The following is a 16,249-nucleotide window of genomic DNA, read 5'->3' as shown; positions in this document are numbered from 1 at the left end:
CCAGGAGAGGCCAAGCAGAGGGCCCTGCAGCCACGGGCCAGGTGGGGAGGGGGGAGCTGGAGAGGGGAGAGGAGGGGAGGGGAGGGGAGGGGGCGGGTAAACCAGGGAGAGGGCAAGGTTCTCTGGTTCTCCGAGCTGGTCTCTCTCCGTGACATCAGGTGCTCTTTTCCTAAGCAGGGCGCTGGCTGCCTGCACCAGGGCACTGTGGACAGGCGAGGTCGGCTCGGTCTCTGCTCACGCTGCTCCCCAGCTGCTTCTGGTGGGGGGGCCTGGATGTTGGGGCTAGAGCGGGGAGGGCGTGCTGGGGGCGCTCCGGGAGCTCTGGCTCGAGTTTGGCAGGTGAGTGTGTGCGTGTGGGTGTATGTGGCATGAGGTGTACTGTGTGGGTGTGTGAGGTGGCCAGGAGGAGCAGAGTGACCCCTCCAGGTGTCCAGCCCTGGGAGTGTCTGGGATGCCTTGGGGTGACATCTGTGATCCCCTGTCCCTGTTCTCCAGGCTTCTCCATGTACCCCCCCAATCCTGGCACCACTGCCCGGTCCATGTGCCCTCCCAGCCCGGCGGCCCCCCTGGTCTGTGTGCCCCCCCCAGCCCGGCGACCCCCCTGTCCGTGTGCCCCCCAGCCCGGCGGCACCCCCCCCGTCCATGTGTCCCCAGCCCAGTGGCCCCCCGGTCTGCAGCAGGGCCATGACCCCACAAGCATGCCCAGCCTGACCCTGGCTCATGCGTGGCCCCGAGGTCGCCGTGGTCCGTGCTCGGGGCACCCCACGCAGGTTCGCTTGCTGAAGGCTTACCTGTGTGTCAGGAATGTTCACAGTCCGTGGATACTTCACGTCCAACCACCTCGGGTCGGGGCCGGTTTTGAATTTTACAAGCGGGCCTGTTGCTCAGAGCTGTGGGACGGCCATGCCACGAAAACGGATTCCTAGCACGTTATTCTGTGTCTCCTGACGACTGAGGGCGCCTCGACCTCGGTGTCCTCGCTTCAGGGCAGGCGTGGCCTTGCGTGCCAGGACAGGGCCTCCTCGGGCCCCTGCAGGGCCTGCGGGCTCCGGGCCACCGCCCGTGCTCAGCCCTGCTCCCCTGCACACGCGTGTGCTTCGAAGAAGGGTGCAAACTGCTGAGGGGTAATGCCGTCCTCTTCTGATATGAATCTGCTCAGCCTCGCGTGGCCCCTCCTCGGGGTTACCTCCTTCTAGAACCATGCAACAGGTCCACCATTTCGGGCTAACAGGTGTTGTGCTTGCTCTGGGCGGCCTCCCTGGCTGCTGCCTCGGCCGCAGAGATGCAGGCGCGAGTGGAGCTTGGAGCTTGGACGTGCGGCTTACCTGGGGCCTTGGCCAGGCCGCTGGGCACGGCCTGCTCACCCGCTGGCGCTGCAGGAGGGACGGGGAAGTGGCACTGCCCGCCTCCCCACCGCCTCACACCGCTGCTCTGCAGAATTGATCACGGGTGTGTAACTAGCCCTCAGCACCTCCGCTTGATCTGACTCAGCAGTTTCATTCACCCCTCCCGTAATGTTCCCCGGGCGCCTGCACCCCGGGGATCCTGCAGTGGCCTGGACAGTTTGGTGGCGGAGACAGAGGGCGATCATTCAGAGTGACAGGTGCTGGGCTGAGCTGAACTACATGTGTGTGGGGGAAGGTGTGAGGGTCCCAGGAGACTTCACGGAGGGTGTGCTTGAGCAGAGCTTTGGGGGATGACAACGGGGAGCTGGGGTGTTGGTGTGACAATGGCTAGTGCTCTGGACGGCTGTGTCGAGTGGGTGCATAGTGGAAGTCTGCTGGTTGTCTCCCCAGGTGAGGTCAGGGCCCCTGGGGCATGGTGGATGTATGGGGGGGTCAGGTGCAGCATGGAGGTGGGATCTTTGGGAGGAATGGACTGTGTCTGACCTATTTGTGTGTCACGGCCAGCCTCTGTGTGGCCGTGTCAGAGCAGAAGCTGCCATGCTGGGAGGGCAGGGTGGCCATGGATCCAACCGTGGCCTCGATAGCTGCAGCACCCAGTGCCCACACTCCTTGGTGTCTGCGCATTTCTAGGCTCTGAGGTTTAGGGATCATCTTCCTGATAATGGTGTGAGAGTGTGGGCTGCTGGGGTGGGGAGTGGTGTTCCTCTTTAGTAAGGCTCTGCCCAGATAGGTGCTGATGCTTAGTCTCCCTCAGCTGGTTTAAATAGATGCAGGAAGTAGATTTGTTTGTCTATGTTGGGAGTGTTGGGGGGGCTTAAGAGGGTGGGAATTCTGGGGATTCAGTAGGAGGTGGGAAGTGGGGAAGATGGAGCCCAGTTAGTGGAGACCTGTGCCTGGGATGAGAACAGGAAGGTTTTTCTTCTTTCATTTTTGTAGGTGACTTTGAATATCAGTCTTGCCAGCCCTTGGTCTTCACGTGTTGGCTCTTGGTCTTCACGTGTTGGCCCTTGGTCTTCACTTGCTGGCTGTTGGTCTTCACCTGTGGCCCTTGGTCTTCACGTGTTGGCTCTTGATCTTCACGTGTTGGCCCTTGGGCTTCACCTGCTAATCCTTGGTCTTTGCCTTCTGGTCCTCGGTCTTCACCTGCTGGTCCTTGGTCTTCATGTGTTGGCCCTTGGGCTTCACCTGCTGATCCTTGGTCTTCACCTGCTGGTCCTTCTTCTTCACATGTTGGCTCTTGGTCTTTACTTGCTGGCCCTTAGTCTTCACCTGCTGGTCCTTGCTCTTTAGGTGTTGGCTTTTGGTCTTCACCTGCTGGCTCTTGGTCTTCATGTGTTGGCTCTTGGTCTTCACCTGTACCACTTGGGAGAATGGGAATAGCAGGATCAGCAGTGTCAGACCTAACTTGAGTTTGAACTTAGGCTCCATTGTCTTTTGCTGGTGACCTTGGGCAGGCGACTTGGCTGTCTGAGCCTCAGTGTCCTCATTGGAAAAATGTTGACAATCATCCTTACCTCAGAATTATCAGGCAAAACAAATGAGATCAGTGAAGGATGCTGCCATGAGCAGAGTAGTTTGCTCAGTAAGTTAGGTCTTTCCCTTGGTCTGTTTTGCACACAGTATCTCCATACCTCTGTGATGAGGCACAGCATGTGGTTGTCACTTGCTCCCATGCCACCTCACATCTTGGAGAGCAGACTCAGGCCTGGCTGGGGGTCTGCCCACTTGTGTGGGCACTTGCCCAAAGGGCCTAGCTGGACTGCCCTTCCAGGGCAGGTCATGGCATTCAGGTATCTCCACATCCACCTGGAATCATCCTTGCCAAACCCTGGGGAGGCTCAGCTGTCTGGGGTGTGGGGCTGCCTGCATCACATGAGAGCTCCTTGGTACAGAGCAGCCTCTGGTGCATGTGGGGCCATGTGGGTGCAGGTGTGTTTGCTGGGTAGGGATTTGCAGGGACCAAGCTGGACCCTGCAGAGCCCCATTCCTCTCTGGTGTGGGGGTGGCTGCGTCCTCCCACCCTCTGTGTCTCCCTGTCTCTCTCCAGCAAAGGTGTCTGGGCAGAGGACAGGGACACTGTCTTCCCTGGCCAGGCCAGGGCTGGAGCTGGGCTTCCCGTCAGCCTGTGGAGCCTTCTAGGCCTAGCCATCTGGGTGGAGCCTGGTTCGTAGCAAGAAAAGGCCCCGAGGGAGTGCATGGCACCATGAGCATCATGTTGTGTCGGGCTGCCTGGGGATGGAGGGCACTGCTCGGTTGTGTCAGAGCCTCCCACCTGGGCCTGATGAGCCGCAGCGCCCCCCAGAAGCAGGCCTGCAGCGTGGGGACACGTGTCCCAGGCTCGTTTCCGGCCCGCGGGAGCACACCCGGGGACCCCTGAGCTTGCCCCATACACAGCCTCACATGTGCCCCCCCCCCCCCCCCCAGCGAGATGCTGTCCTGCACGTGTGCCCCTGGCACTGCCACCTCCTGCTCCCCTCGGGCTGGGCCCCAAGGGAAGGCTTGTGGCCCGCTGCGCCCACTCTGACTTGGAGGGCCTGTGACGCAGCTCTACCTGTGTGTCCCCATCAGACGTGGTCACTGGGAGTGATGAGCCTACACGTGGCTCTCCCTTGACCTCCTGCACACCGTGTGGCAAGGCCAGCTCTCTTGTGCTGCGGCACTCTCCTACTGGCTGCCAGGCCAGCCAGTGTCTGTCCCTTGGGTTCGCATGGGCCCCCATGGGTTTCCATTAGGGGCAGAGGTGGCGGACGGGCCCACCTTGCCTTTCCCAACTCCTTCTCTGTCCCTTCCCAGGGGCAGGAGCCTCAGGGGGCATTACAGGTGCTGACTGCAGCTGAAGGGCTGGCCTCACTCCCTGCAGGGCTGGAAGGCACCAGCTCCCATCCTGCCCTGCCCCTTGGGTCCTCAGCCCAGGCTTGGGGTGGGTAGCCTGTGGCTCTTGGGAGGCCTGGGTTCTTGGTCTCATACTAGCTGGGGGGCGGGTCATACCTGGCGAGAGACCTCACGTCGCCAAGCCCCAGCTGTCCCCTCTGTGTGCGGGGGGGACGGTGATACCCTTCTAGGGCCGTGGGACATGCCAGGCGATGGCCTGTAAGGGGAGATGTGCCACCAGGTGACAGGTGTTTCACCGCTATCCTGCTGGCTCTGCAGTGGGGGGCTCGGGCCTCTGGGTTGCCCGCCTGCTTGCTCACATCTGCCGTGGCCCTGACTGTCCTCACTGTCTCCTGCCCCTGCCCTCCTTGGCCCTGGTCCTGCCAGGGCATAGGCGGAGCCTCACCTGTGCTCAGGGGCTCCCCAAGGCTTCCTCATGGGATGGAAACAGAGCCCCTCAGCTGAGCGGACAAGACCTCTGCCCTGCACTCCTCCCTCGTGTATCTGCCCCAGCAGGAGCGGCTCCCTCCTGGCGGATCCACAGGTGCCATTGTGTGCACGTCTTGGCTCCCGCCATGCCGCTAGCCTCGTTCTTCTCTCTCGGTCCCCCTGGTATCTGCGCTCTGTCCCAGCCTCGGCTGTTCTGTGCCCTGTGAAGCCCCCTTGCCACCCGGGGCCGTGTGACGACACACCCGCACCCCTCCTGCCTGATATCCCTCCCTGGACTCCCGGCCCGTGATCCAGTTCCCTCTCCAGGTGGTGCTCCTAGGACCTGGGGCCCGATCCGCATCCTCTCTGCGTTCCCGGCCTGGGCCCTGGCTGGGTGCAGAGTGGGTGCTTGGAGGGGTTTGTGTGGGTTCTGGGAGGCAGTTTGACTGCCTAGTAGGGAGACCTGGTTCCCAGTTGGTTTTCTCAGGGCTGGAGAGGTGCCAAGGGGAAAGCAGCCCTGCTGATCAGGGTTCTCTGAAGTTTCTGATTTGTGAATTTTGTGGTATTGTTTTTCAATTTTCTCCAAGCATCTGCTACTGTGAAATTTTTCATTATCACTGGCAAGGATCCCCTCTCATCCCTGCTGGCTGCAGGAGATTTCTGATGTCTCTCCCCGTCTGCTCCGAAGCACCTGGGAGCCGATGGCTAATGTCCCTGGGCTAGCTGGGCTCTGGCTCGCACATCTCCCGGCTGGGCTCAGCAGGCCCGTCCTCAGTGGCCAGGGTGGCGTGGGCCGTGGCCTGCGTCCTGAGGCTTTGCCTCTGTTCCCTTGGCATGCAGGGTGGTCCAGCTGGGAAGGCTGCCGGCGGGGGCCGAGCCAGCGCCCCCACCAGTCCTTCCTGAGAGGCCGTCAGGTGGTGGCTGCTGGGAGCAGAGCCCACTGCCTCCTCCGGACGCATCCTGTAAGAGTGGCTCCGACTCTTGAGTTTTGCAGGCTGGTATTGTGGTGGCTGCTGGGGTGGTAATGAGGGAACAACCCAGAGCCGCGCAGGGCCTTGGGGGAGGTGAGAGAGGCAGCTGCAGGCCTCGGCAGGTAGATGCTCGGGGGAGCTGCCCTCGCCTCGGGCCAGCAGACCCGCCCCTGGACCCCTGCAGGGGGGACATGCAGGTGGGCCCACGGTGGCCTCTCGGGCACTCGCCCTCAGCCCATTTTGCACCTGGCTGGGCTGCTTTCTTCTCTGGTCCTAGCTCCCTCCTGTGCAGATGCCCAGCCGGTCGTGTTTACCGGTGGGGGCTGGGGTGCTTTCTGGGTTCTGACTCACCTGAGTCTGGTTCCTATCCTGTGAGTCATAGGCACTGTGGGTTTCGTGTGCTCCTTTGCTTCTGCTGGTTGGATGCACTGATTTGATTTGAAAGGACCGTGAGGCCGTTTCTGTGGTGGGACAAGGAGAGGGGGCGACTTGCCCAGAGCCGCTCACAGCCGAAGGCAGAGAGCAGGGATTGGGTCTAGGCAGTGGAGCTCTGGAATGTGCCATCTTCCCAGGGGGCAGCGGGTGCAGCTCTCTGAACAGGCAAGGGCGCTGCGTTTCCTTGGGTTTCAGCCCCCGGGGGGCTGGGCGGCAGCCTTCCCCTCTGTCATTGCATGTCCTCTGCACCAGCGTGTGCTGGGCGGGAGGGTGCTGAGCACCTGATAAGTGAATGGATGATGAATGAGTGAGCAGACACTTCCCAAGGGGCAGGAATTAGCATCGTAGAATTGATTCAAGATGTATTTTGTGCCAGTGGCTTTATTTTCATGTCTTGAGTGTAACGCGGGTGCTGTGACCCATTCCTCCTTTGTCCTCCTACTTTAAAACCTAAATATGTGGATGTTCTGAAAGGAGACGGGCCAGGGCTCCTGGACGCCAAGGGACAGGATAGGGCTTGGGCTTTGCGATTGCCGCCTCCGGGCCGAGAAATGGGAAATGGGCTGAATGGAATGAAGTTCATCTGTAAGATGCAGGTCAGGAATTTGTGGGGCCGCTTCCCCCTGCTGCTCCGTTCGCAGTCAGCTGTGGGTCGGGGCCGGCACGTGTGAGACAGCAGCCTGCTCGGACTGCTCCACGCAGGGAGTGTGACGATGAGGGGAGGGACACGCGGGCCCCGGGGCCCTGGGTGGAGAAGTCCTCCCGAGAGGGAGAGGCACGTGAACTGGGCTGCAAGGCTGAGTGTCTAGCAGGAGAATGCACGTGACAGAGACATGGGCCTGACACGGCAGAGCCTCCGGGACCCCTGCTTCAGGCCTCAGAGCCCGGAGGTGGCCTCTTGGAAGCCCGCTGGGAGGCCAGGCTGCAGGGTGAGTGCAAGGTCTCGGAGCTGGAGCTCCGTGCTGGAGCTTGGCAGGATGGGGACATTTCTGTGGCTCCCCCGCAGGCGTCCTGGAAGGGGCGCTGGCTGAGAGGTGATGCTTCCTTCTGCTACGCTGATCCTGGTGGTTGGAGGGCACGGGGAGCTGAGGGCCTAGCCGGCGGGCATCCGTGGGTCAGCTTCCAAAGCCAGGGAGGAGATTGGGAGTCAAGGCCTGGACGTGGAGCTCTGCCCCTCTGGGCCAGTCAGTCCTATTGGGAGTGGAGGGCATAGGCTGGTGGGGGAGAGATGCATGCACAAGCGTGCACTCTGAGAGAGGACCAACACTCAGAAAGTGAGAAGCAAAAACGGAGAGAGAGACAGAGGCAGAGAGAGCTCAAAAAGTCAGCCATAGGTGGAGATGGGAAGGGAGGTCCCGCAGCCTCAGCGAGCCTCGGTTCTCCTCCAAGAGGCCTGTGCTGGGCCTGCCAGGAGCACTCAGGCCAGGCAGCCCTGGCGACGGGATGGCCTCTGCTTTGGGAAGACAAATGCAGGTGTGGGGAGGGGAGAGGCACCACGGAACCGGCCTTGGCAGCTGGGGGGTGTGGGGAGGGCCGAGGTCAGGCCCTGGGGTCCGGCCTGTTGGCCTATGTCCAGCCTTGGCATCTGGCTCATTCCATCCTCCTGAGGGCCCTGCAGGTGGGGGCTGCAGCTCAGCCAGCTGAAGGGACTTGCTGAGGGCCCTGCCTGTCTCCTGGGCCCCCGCGTTTAACTTGGGGGTCAGAGGCAGCCCAGGGTGTGAACCCCAGCTCCTCTGTGACTTTGGGCAACACCCTAACCCTGGGTCCCTGCTCCTGTCGGGTGTGGGGAGCGGTGCTCCCTTCCCAGGGGAACTGTGGGTTCAGTCTTAGGCGGATGGGCCGGGCCCCATAGGGCATCTGCTGAGATGCAGACGGGCTCCGTGTTCCCTTCTGTGGTCCGGAGTGGCAGAGGGGTTGTGTCCTCAGCTCCAGCCCAACCCTGCCATGGCCCTTCCCTGCTTTTCACCCTGGCTCTAGAGCTGGAAGCACCTTGGATACCTTGGGGTATCCATGCCTGGCCCAGCTGTGGCCACGCAGGGACGCCCCATGTCCCCGGGACACTGAGCTCCCCAAATGGCCTCTGCTGCTGTCTTCTCTGAGCCAGGCTGCCAGCTGGGTTCGGGCCTGAGTTGTCCCGTGGAACCTGTGCTCCTCAGGGCTGGCCGTCTCCCTTGCCTCGCCGGCTGTGGGGTGGCACCGTTCCTTTCTTCACAGTTCTCACTCTCCTTTTTCCCACCTCTAAGCAGTCCCTCCCTCTTGGGCGGAATTAGAGGAAATGAGTGTCCCCTGGCTCATCCACGCCGGTACTGGATTCTGAGCCAAGTCTGGAGGCCCCAGAGCCCAAGATCCTAATTCTCCCTATACTGCTTGTAGGGCGAGGCACGCTTTGTCGTTGCCTGGTTCCTGACGTGCATCCCGCCCACGGATTCTCTGGGTGCCTCGTTCCCCTGGTAGCATGGACATTTCCAGCTGCTTCAGCCAGTCCCCATGCATCTGTGCTTTCCCTCGCTCCTTCCTGCCGTGAACGTTCTCCGGGCATCTCCATATCGGGCCCTGAGCCCGGGCCTCCAGAAAGCCTGGAAGCTTTTCTTGGGACCTGAGGAATGAAGCAGGAAGTCAAATAATACATACTTGATAGAAAGGATAAAGTACTTCCGACCCCCGGGGAAAGGGATGATTAATCTTCCTAAGTGAGGGGAAGTCAAGGAAGGTTCCATGGGGAAAGAAGCATCTGGGATGAGTCTTGGAGGAAGGGGAGGAGTTTGAAGGGCACAGCGTGGAGGAAAGGCCTCAAGAAAGAGGAATCGACACGTGCAAAGTTAGAGATTGGGGGGGCACGGTGGCATGAGCACGCTGCACAGTACTGGGGGCCACGCTGGGGTGGAGTTGGGGGTTCCTGGGGGCTCCCACAGGCTGGACCTGGACTCCCAGGTGGTGGGGAGCACGGCCCGTATTTTGGGGCCACGCTCAGCTGTGGAACTTTGGTCCGCAGGGTGGGTTGGGGAGAGAAATGCTGGAGGCCGGGAGGCCAGGAGGCTGACGGGTGTGGCAAGGTGCAGGAGCCCTTCAGAGGCAGGTGGGCGAGCAGCCAAGAGCCGTCTGGGCTGGGGCCGCGGCGAGAGCCGCAGAAGGCCCCTGGGTGCTCTGCTGCTTTCGAGGTTCGAGTCTCCCGGGACTTGTCACCGTCCGGGTTTAGCTTCTACAGCGTGGGCCTCGTGTGCATCGGCCGGAGCCCGGCCCCCACTGGCAGAGCCGTGAGAGCCATGAACGAGGAGCTGGAGGCCTATAAGTACGCCGGCAGGTCCCACCCAGTGTTCCCCGTGTTTCCAGTCTGTGGGAGTGGGGAGTCGGGTTTGATTCATTAACTGGCACGAGGATGAGGCTCCGGAGATCGGCCTGGCACCGCCGGCTCTCCTCCACCCTCCCGCTGGGCTCCATGCCTCCTGCTTGCCCCCGCTGCCCGCTTGTGTTGGGCTGAGGTCCCATGACCAGTGGGGCCCTTGTCCCTGCTCCTGGGGGGGTCCCGGGGGGCTGACGTGAGGCTGGAGGGCGTGGGAGCTCCCAGCGCAGGGTGCTGGGGGCCTGAGGCCCTGCCGACGACCTCAGGGCCCCCCGGCGCCCTAGCCCATGCCCCCTCCCTCCCTCCTGCCCACCCTATCCCATGCCCCCCCCTTCTGGCACCCTATCCCGCAGGACCCCCCATCCCACATATCCTCCCCCAGCCCGCATCCTCCCCCTGCACCCTATCCCATGCCCCCCCCCCACACTAGCCCGCACCCACCCACCACGTCCTATCCCATGCCCCCCCCCAGCCGGCACCCTCCCTCTGTACCCTAGTCCACGCCCCCCCACCCCTGTGCCCTATCTCCCCCCCCCCCCCCCCCGCCCTAGAGCCTCTTGGTGCCACTGTCCTTAGCAGGGCAGGGTGGGGCAGTTCTCGGAAACTGTCCTCCGCGCTGTGGACCGAGGCTGCCCCCAGGGAGGACCTGGGCCGGGGGGGGGGCTCCGCAGACTCGGGAGTTTGGTCACGGAGGGGGTGCGGATGGCGGGGGGCCTATGATGCCGAGGGGTCGGTGCCCCCTGGGCTGCGCTGGGTGCTAGGCAGGCCTCAACGGTGACAGGCCCCCCACGCTGCTGCACCTGCGCTCACAGCTCGGAGACCCTCGGGGCCGTAGCTGCCGCACCCACAGGCCAGGGACGCAGACGTCGGTGGGTGGCGGGTGGGCACAGTAACGGGGAGATGGAGGTTGTGCAAGGTTGTCGGTGGGAGTGACGGTGACCCACAAAACTGCGGGCGAGGGGAGCCAGGCAGTGGGTGCAGGCAGGGCGGGGTGGTGGGGAGCCAGAGCAGGGGGAGCTCGGGGGAGCTGGGCTGGGGCTCCGAGGGGTGGGTGTGGGCCACCCAGGGCTTCGAAGGTGTCGCTGGGGTGATGGTGACTTTAAAGGCAGTGGGGTGCAGTCCTCATGGGGAAGCACGCTGCTTGAGGCTTCAGGAAGGCCACTCGGCCGTGGTGCCTGGAACGGAAGGCGGCAGGTGGAGGAGTCGGATGTACGGGGTCCCGTGGGGACGTCCTAGTGGCTGAAGCCACGGCGGGGGGAGGAAAGCTGGGGAGAAAACCTCGAGGACCTGGCGGTGGCGTGCATGCAGAGGGTCTGGAAGACGGGGTCGCTGGTCTGGGACCAGGGCTCCAGCACCCGCCACCCTTTCCCCCTCATTTCGTGGGTTTGTTTACCTTTTACGTGTCTTAATAAAACATGAAAAAATATTTATTCTCCGTGGATCAATAATTTACTATGAGTTATGACAATACTAAATTTGGTCAATTATTCATGGACTATAAAGTATTTATAAATGCTACCTTAATTTAAAGTATTAGCCATTAGAATTCAAATATTAATAAAGCCGGTGCCAGCTTAAAGGAGGAGAAGGAAGGGCACGGATAATGAGGGCGGCTCGGGGAAGGGGAGGGCTCCTGGCTGTTACGATGATCCCGATAATGGGTTGTCCCCGGGAGCCCCACTTCCGGGGCAGGCAGAGGTGCGGGGGCCCCTGGGGTGGCCTGGGGACCCCCTCGGAGCGGGAGCCCGTGCCCTCTGGAGGGCAGGGTGGAGCCCCCGGCTGCCCAGAGCCTGGCTCCCCCTTCTGTTGCCTGCTGAGATAAGCGGAGTCTTGCCAGGCCTCGCCGGGCACCTCCTTCTACCAGGTGCAGTGCCACCCGCAACACAGGTGGTTCTCGAAGGGGCCACCCGGAGGCCATGGGGTGGAGGGATCCGATCCTCAGAACAGCAGGGCCCCCACGGGTGGACCCTGCCTGTGCCGGGAGCGCCGGGTCTTCTGGGAGGAGCAGGCGTGGAGGTGCCAGGGGCCCCGGTGGAGGGGCTGGGGTAGCTGTGCCAGCAGCGCTGGTGGGTGGTGGCCCCGGGAGTTGTGTGTCTCTTCCAGCTCAAGCCTTCTGGGGCGGCTGCTTCCTCCTCCCTCCCACCTTGGTCTGAGAATTTTCCAGGAACCTCCATGGGGATGGAGAAGCCTGGGTATGAAACAGGGGTGGTGCCTGGAGTGACCTCAGTGCCCGAGGCCGCCTCTCTTACCAACAGCGTCATCTGCAGGCACCAGCCAGGGGTTTGCTATCGGGAGGGAGAGGCCTTGTCCCCCCAGCTCCCTCCCTGGGGTCTGCCCTACGAGTTTCTCCCCAGGAACGTTCTGGGCAGCACGGGCTGCAGGATCCCGCGGGCTCTGTCTGCTGGGCCCGGCTCTAGAGGCTCCTGCTGGTCTGCCTCTGGTGGGCCCTTTGTCGTCGCCCTGCGGCTGTGTGGCCCCAGCCCAGCCAGCCCTCTCCGTGCTTCAGTTTCCTCACTAGGAGATCAGAAGGCTCAGGTGGGACGAGGCTTGTGGAGATCCCATGGTCCTACACCTGCACGTCCTGCCCTGGGGGGCTCGTGTCCGGGAAGGCCTGGGTCAGCGGGATGCTGGCGTCCCCACGGCACAGCGGCAGGAATTTGTGGGGCTGCCCGGGGCCGCCGGCAGAGCTCGTGGGCCCTCTGGTTTGGGTCCCGGCTTGAGCTCTGAGCGCCCTCTTCCTCCAAGTCCCGGGAAGCCAGTGGGCCATGCGGTGACCTTTGCAGACACCTTCCTCTCTCCCAGCCCCCACGGTCAGGCCGGGGCTCGAAGCTGATGGTTGCATCCACCTGGGCTGCTCGTTTCCTGCTGATGAGCCGCCCAGGGTCGAGCCATCAAGCCCGCGTGGTTGCAGTCAGGACCCAGATCTGCTTTATGGCCACGTGGTATTGGAGGCAAAGAATGATAGCAGAGGCCGCTCTCTTGTCATGAGCTGCAGAGCAGTCTCCACAAAGCAGGAGAGGCAGTAACCCTGGTGGCCTCTGCACCCCCCCTGCGTGGGGTGGCTCCACATGCCCGACACCTTTCACGGTCCCGGCTCCGTGGAGGAGGTGCCGTCGTCCTGTGCGTCGGAGGCCCAGCAAGGGCCAGCACTCGGCACGGGTGTGTGCGGCAGGGCCCGACTGAGGCTCTGGCCAGGGCGCCCTGGCGCGGGGGTTCAGCGTGAGCGTGTGCGGCGCAGGTGTGAGTCGTAGAACGTCCTGTCCCGGGGATGAGCGCACAACCTTCATTAAGCTAATAGCTGATTGGCTTTGATCTGATGTATTTTGATCACATTATTTTTATGTTAGGAGCCTCTAAATACCCATCATTTCAACTGTGCCCCAATTAGCAGGCCATTCACCGCGGAGTGCAAATTGACTCGCATCAGGCCTCTCCATTAGTGCCTGCCAGAAGCTTCTAGCCTCGACGGCCCGCCCCGTCCCCCAGCCCGGCGGCCGAGTGGCTCGCGTGGTGCTGCAGGTGGCTGTCCTGGGCAGGCCGCGCTGCTCACCTCCCCGGGGAGGGCTGCCATGCCAGGGGCGAGGCCGTTCTGCTGTCTTGGGCTCCTGGGCACGGCTCGCGTGGGATGGCGGGGGTGGGGGGTGCCCGAGGAGCGGGGCAGGAGACCGGCTCCTATGGAAGTGCTTTCGGGTGCTCAGCGGGGTTCACAGGGCTGTGTCCTAGGTCGGTGCTCCCCGAGCTCTCCCGGGGAAGGATTCAGAGCCTCACTTCGTGGGACACAGGGCTCAGGAAGGAGACAGGCCTGTGGTTGCAGACCGCTGGCCAGATGAGCCTGAACCAGAGCTGTGGTTGGTGAGGCTCTAGGGCCTGTGCTCCTGCCCCCGTGGGCCTGGGCCCCGCCGACAAGGTGGTGTCCCTGGCTGCCAGCAGGACCGGGCGGGTGACCCCCCGGGCAGTGCCTCCCAGAGGGTTCCTGCTGCCCGGCCCTGGGTCTTTGTCACGCTGGCCCCTCTCACGCTGCTCTCCTTCGTCTGCTGGTGTGAATCCTTGTTCCTCGAGGCTCTGCTGTCCCTGCTGTCCAGGCCCAAGGAGCTTGGTCTCTCCCTCCTCATGGGCTGATGCGTGGGTCTGTCTTGGTGGAGTCAAACTCCTCAAAGTTGGGGCTTGGTGTCCTCTTGGTCTTTGCTTTCCCCAACCCACAGGGCAGGGGTTTGCACATCGCGAGGGGGGTGGGTCCTGAGTCTACGTAGGAAGCTTGCAGGAGGGAAGAGGCCAGGCTGCAGTGGGCAGCGGGATGCATGCCCTGATGGGTAAACTGAGGCTCAGAGAGGTTCAGCGACTTCAGAACCTGTGTATGTGGGGCATCTGGGTGGCTCAGCGGTTGAGCATCTGCTTTCGGTCCAGGGTGTGACCCCAGGGTCCCAGGATCGAGTCCCGTGTCGGGCTCCCTGCAGGGAGCCTGCTCCTTCCTCCGCCTGTGTCTCTGCCTCTCTCTCTATGTCTCTCATGAATAAATACATAAAATCTTTAAAAAAAGAACGCTTGTATATGGGGTGGGCAGAGGGTTTGCCGTCGGAGGTCAGGTGATGACGCAGGAGGGAGTTTGAGGGTGGACGACGGAGAGCCGGAGGGCAGTGTGTGTGGGCAGCTTGACATCCTAGCAATGTGCAGGTTATTTTGTACGGTTACTTCTCAGAGTTAGAAATTCGGGGTATTGGCATCGAAGAAAGCATGTACCAGAGAATAAAGAGAAATCCACTCAGCATCACAGCACTTTGGGTTTTTTTTCTTGCCTTTCGGTGATTTCTCCTGCCTTTTCCATAAGCATGCTTTTTAGTTGCAATCCTGGTGAGCATATAATTTCGTGCCCCGCTGTTGTCACTTAGCTGCCTCTCAGTGTTTTTTAGAGTAGCTGGCATCTCCGTTCAGCCCCGTTCTTATCGGTTGTTTGGTCTCACGACTGGGTTATCTGGAAAATGGACCCAGTGACGCCCGCTCCAACAGGTGTCGTGAGAGTAAGATACACGAAGTACTCAACAGGGTTTGGCACAGGGAAGATTCTCACAGGATCGTCCCTCCTCCCACGTAGCTTCACAACTTACCCATTATTGGAAGATTATTTTCCCCTTCTGAAAGAATTATCTGTTCACGACTTGAAATTTTGGCAAGATACAGAAAGGAAGGAAAACTCAGTTCAGGCCTCTTGTAAAATGCGGTCGCTTTTTAGCATTTTGCAGTATTTCCTTCCGGCTTTTCTTGCGTGTGTGTTGTATTTAATTGACATAATAAAATGCATACAGTTTTGTATTATTTTCACGTGACTTTTTTAGGATAAGCACTTTCCCATGTGATCGTAGCGTCTTTGTAAGTAATTTTAAAGGCCTCACGTGCTGTCAACAAACAGCGGTTTTCGTAACCACTCGCCTATTTGCATCGTTTAGACTGTGAACGCTATTTCGGGAGTCTGGATAAGTATCCTCTGAATGTTTGGGGATCTCAAGCCATTCCCATAATTGGGATAGGTGCCCGAGATGGAATTACGGAGCAGAGGCTCCATGATGAAAATGTTAAGGCTCACTGTAGCCTTGCCCCGGTCTTTGCTGAGTGCCGTGTGTCTGGGGAAGGCACAACCTGTGGCCCCCTGAGTTTGTGGCCTCTGCATCGTGCTGGGATGGGGAAGTGCGGGGTGACGGGGGCCCTTAGCCAGCCTGAGGATGTGGAGTCTGCGTCTTGAGGACTGAGTGCGAAGGTTCAAGAGGCAACAGAAAACGTGGTGGGTCCCGGGGGCTGAAAGGTGGGCTGTTGGCCTGAGCACAATGAGGGCAGGGGCATGTGAAGAGCACGGAGCCCGCAAGACAGCCCTCGGGGGTTTGACTGTGTCCCGAGGCCCCCGGGAGCCACAGAAGGACTAGGCAACGCCCGTGCCTGTCCGAGGACAGCAGGAGCACGACACAGCTGCATCTCTTTAGGAGGAATGCCGCGTGAAGCTTGGATGGGAGGTCAGAGCGTTTGGGTGGCTGCGCGACTCCTGGGGTGGCCTGGGGACTCTCACTGCAGCACGCCCACTCCCGTGCATGGTGCATGGGGGTCGAGGGCCCAGCAGGGAGAACCGCGGGCACCCGGGTCATCATCCTGCCCACTTGTGAGCGTGCCCAGGGAGCAGCCGAGCGTCGGTGTCGGGAAGCCTGCTCTCCTTCCCAGGCCCCCACCGCCCTCTCCTTGGGCCGGTGTCCCCGGCTCCCGCTCTCCTTCCCTTAGCCCTGTCTGAGACGTTACATAAATCCAAAGGCTCTCAACCGAAAGAACCGCATTGTCAAAGTTGTTCAAAAGTCTGCCGTGTGCGGCAGATGGCCTGCTGACACGCGCGGGCTGTGTTTTGAAATTGCATCTGCTTTCCCACATTCCTCCGTCGCATACGCGTTATTAATAAATGTTTGCTTCGAAACTGGTGCAGTGGGTTGCGGTGTCGGGAGGTGCATCTTTCTATGAATTGATGTCTGATGTCCCCAGAGGACGTAAGTGGGCGGCCCAAAGGGGCAACCCTCGCAGATCCGGGCTGACTGCTGACCAGGGCGTGCCCCTGAGCTCCTCCTCCACCTCCTGTATTTGCCTTTGTGATTACCAGCTGGGTTTTGAGTAATGCTGGGCTTCTGGAAGCACCTGCTTCTTCTGGGGTTTGGCCCAGTATTTTATGATATGAATCAAGTGGACTTGGCCAGAAGACCTGGGGTTTCTCTCTCTCTCTTTTTTTTTTGCCTGCACCCTGAGTCCCCTGGGGTAAGTGTCGCCCTGACTCT

The 16,249-nt window shown here is 61.2% G+C and overlaps 1 protein-coding gene across 2 annotated transcripts in view; it reads left to right on the top strand.

Annotated features, from left to right (window-relative positions):
- GRID1 (glutamate ionotropic receptor delta type subunit 1) overlaps positions 1–16,249 on the top strand; it is a 639,335-nt gene that overhangs the window by 115,611 nt on the left and 507,475 nt on the right. The window lies entirely within an intron of this gene.

This window comes from Canis lupus, chromosome 4 (assembly GCF_011100685.1).
Source record: "Canis lupus familiaris isolate Mischka breed German Shepherd chromosome 4, alternate assembly UU_Cfam_GSD_1.0, whole genome shotgun sequence".
Lineage (NCBI taxonomy): Eukaryota > Metazoa > Chordata > Mammalia > Carnivora > Canidae > Canis > Canis lupus.
The sequence above is the reverse complement of the archived record's forward strand: the minus strand, read 5'-3'. Positions and strand labels throughout refer to the sequence as shown.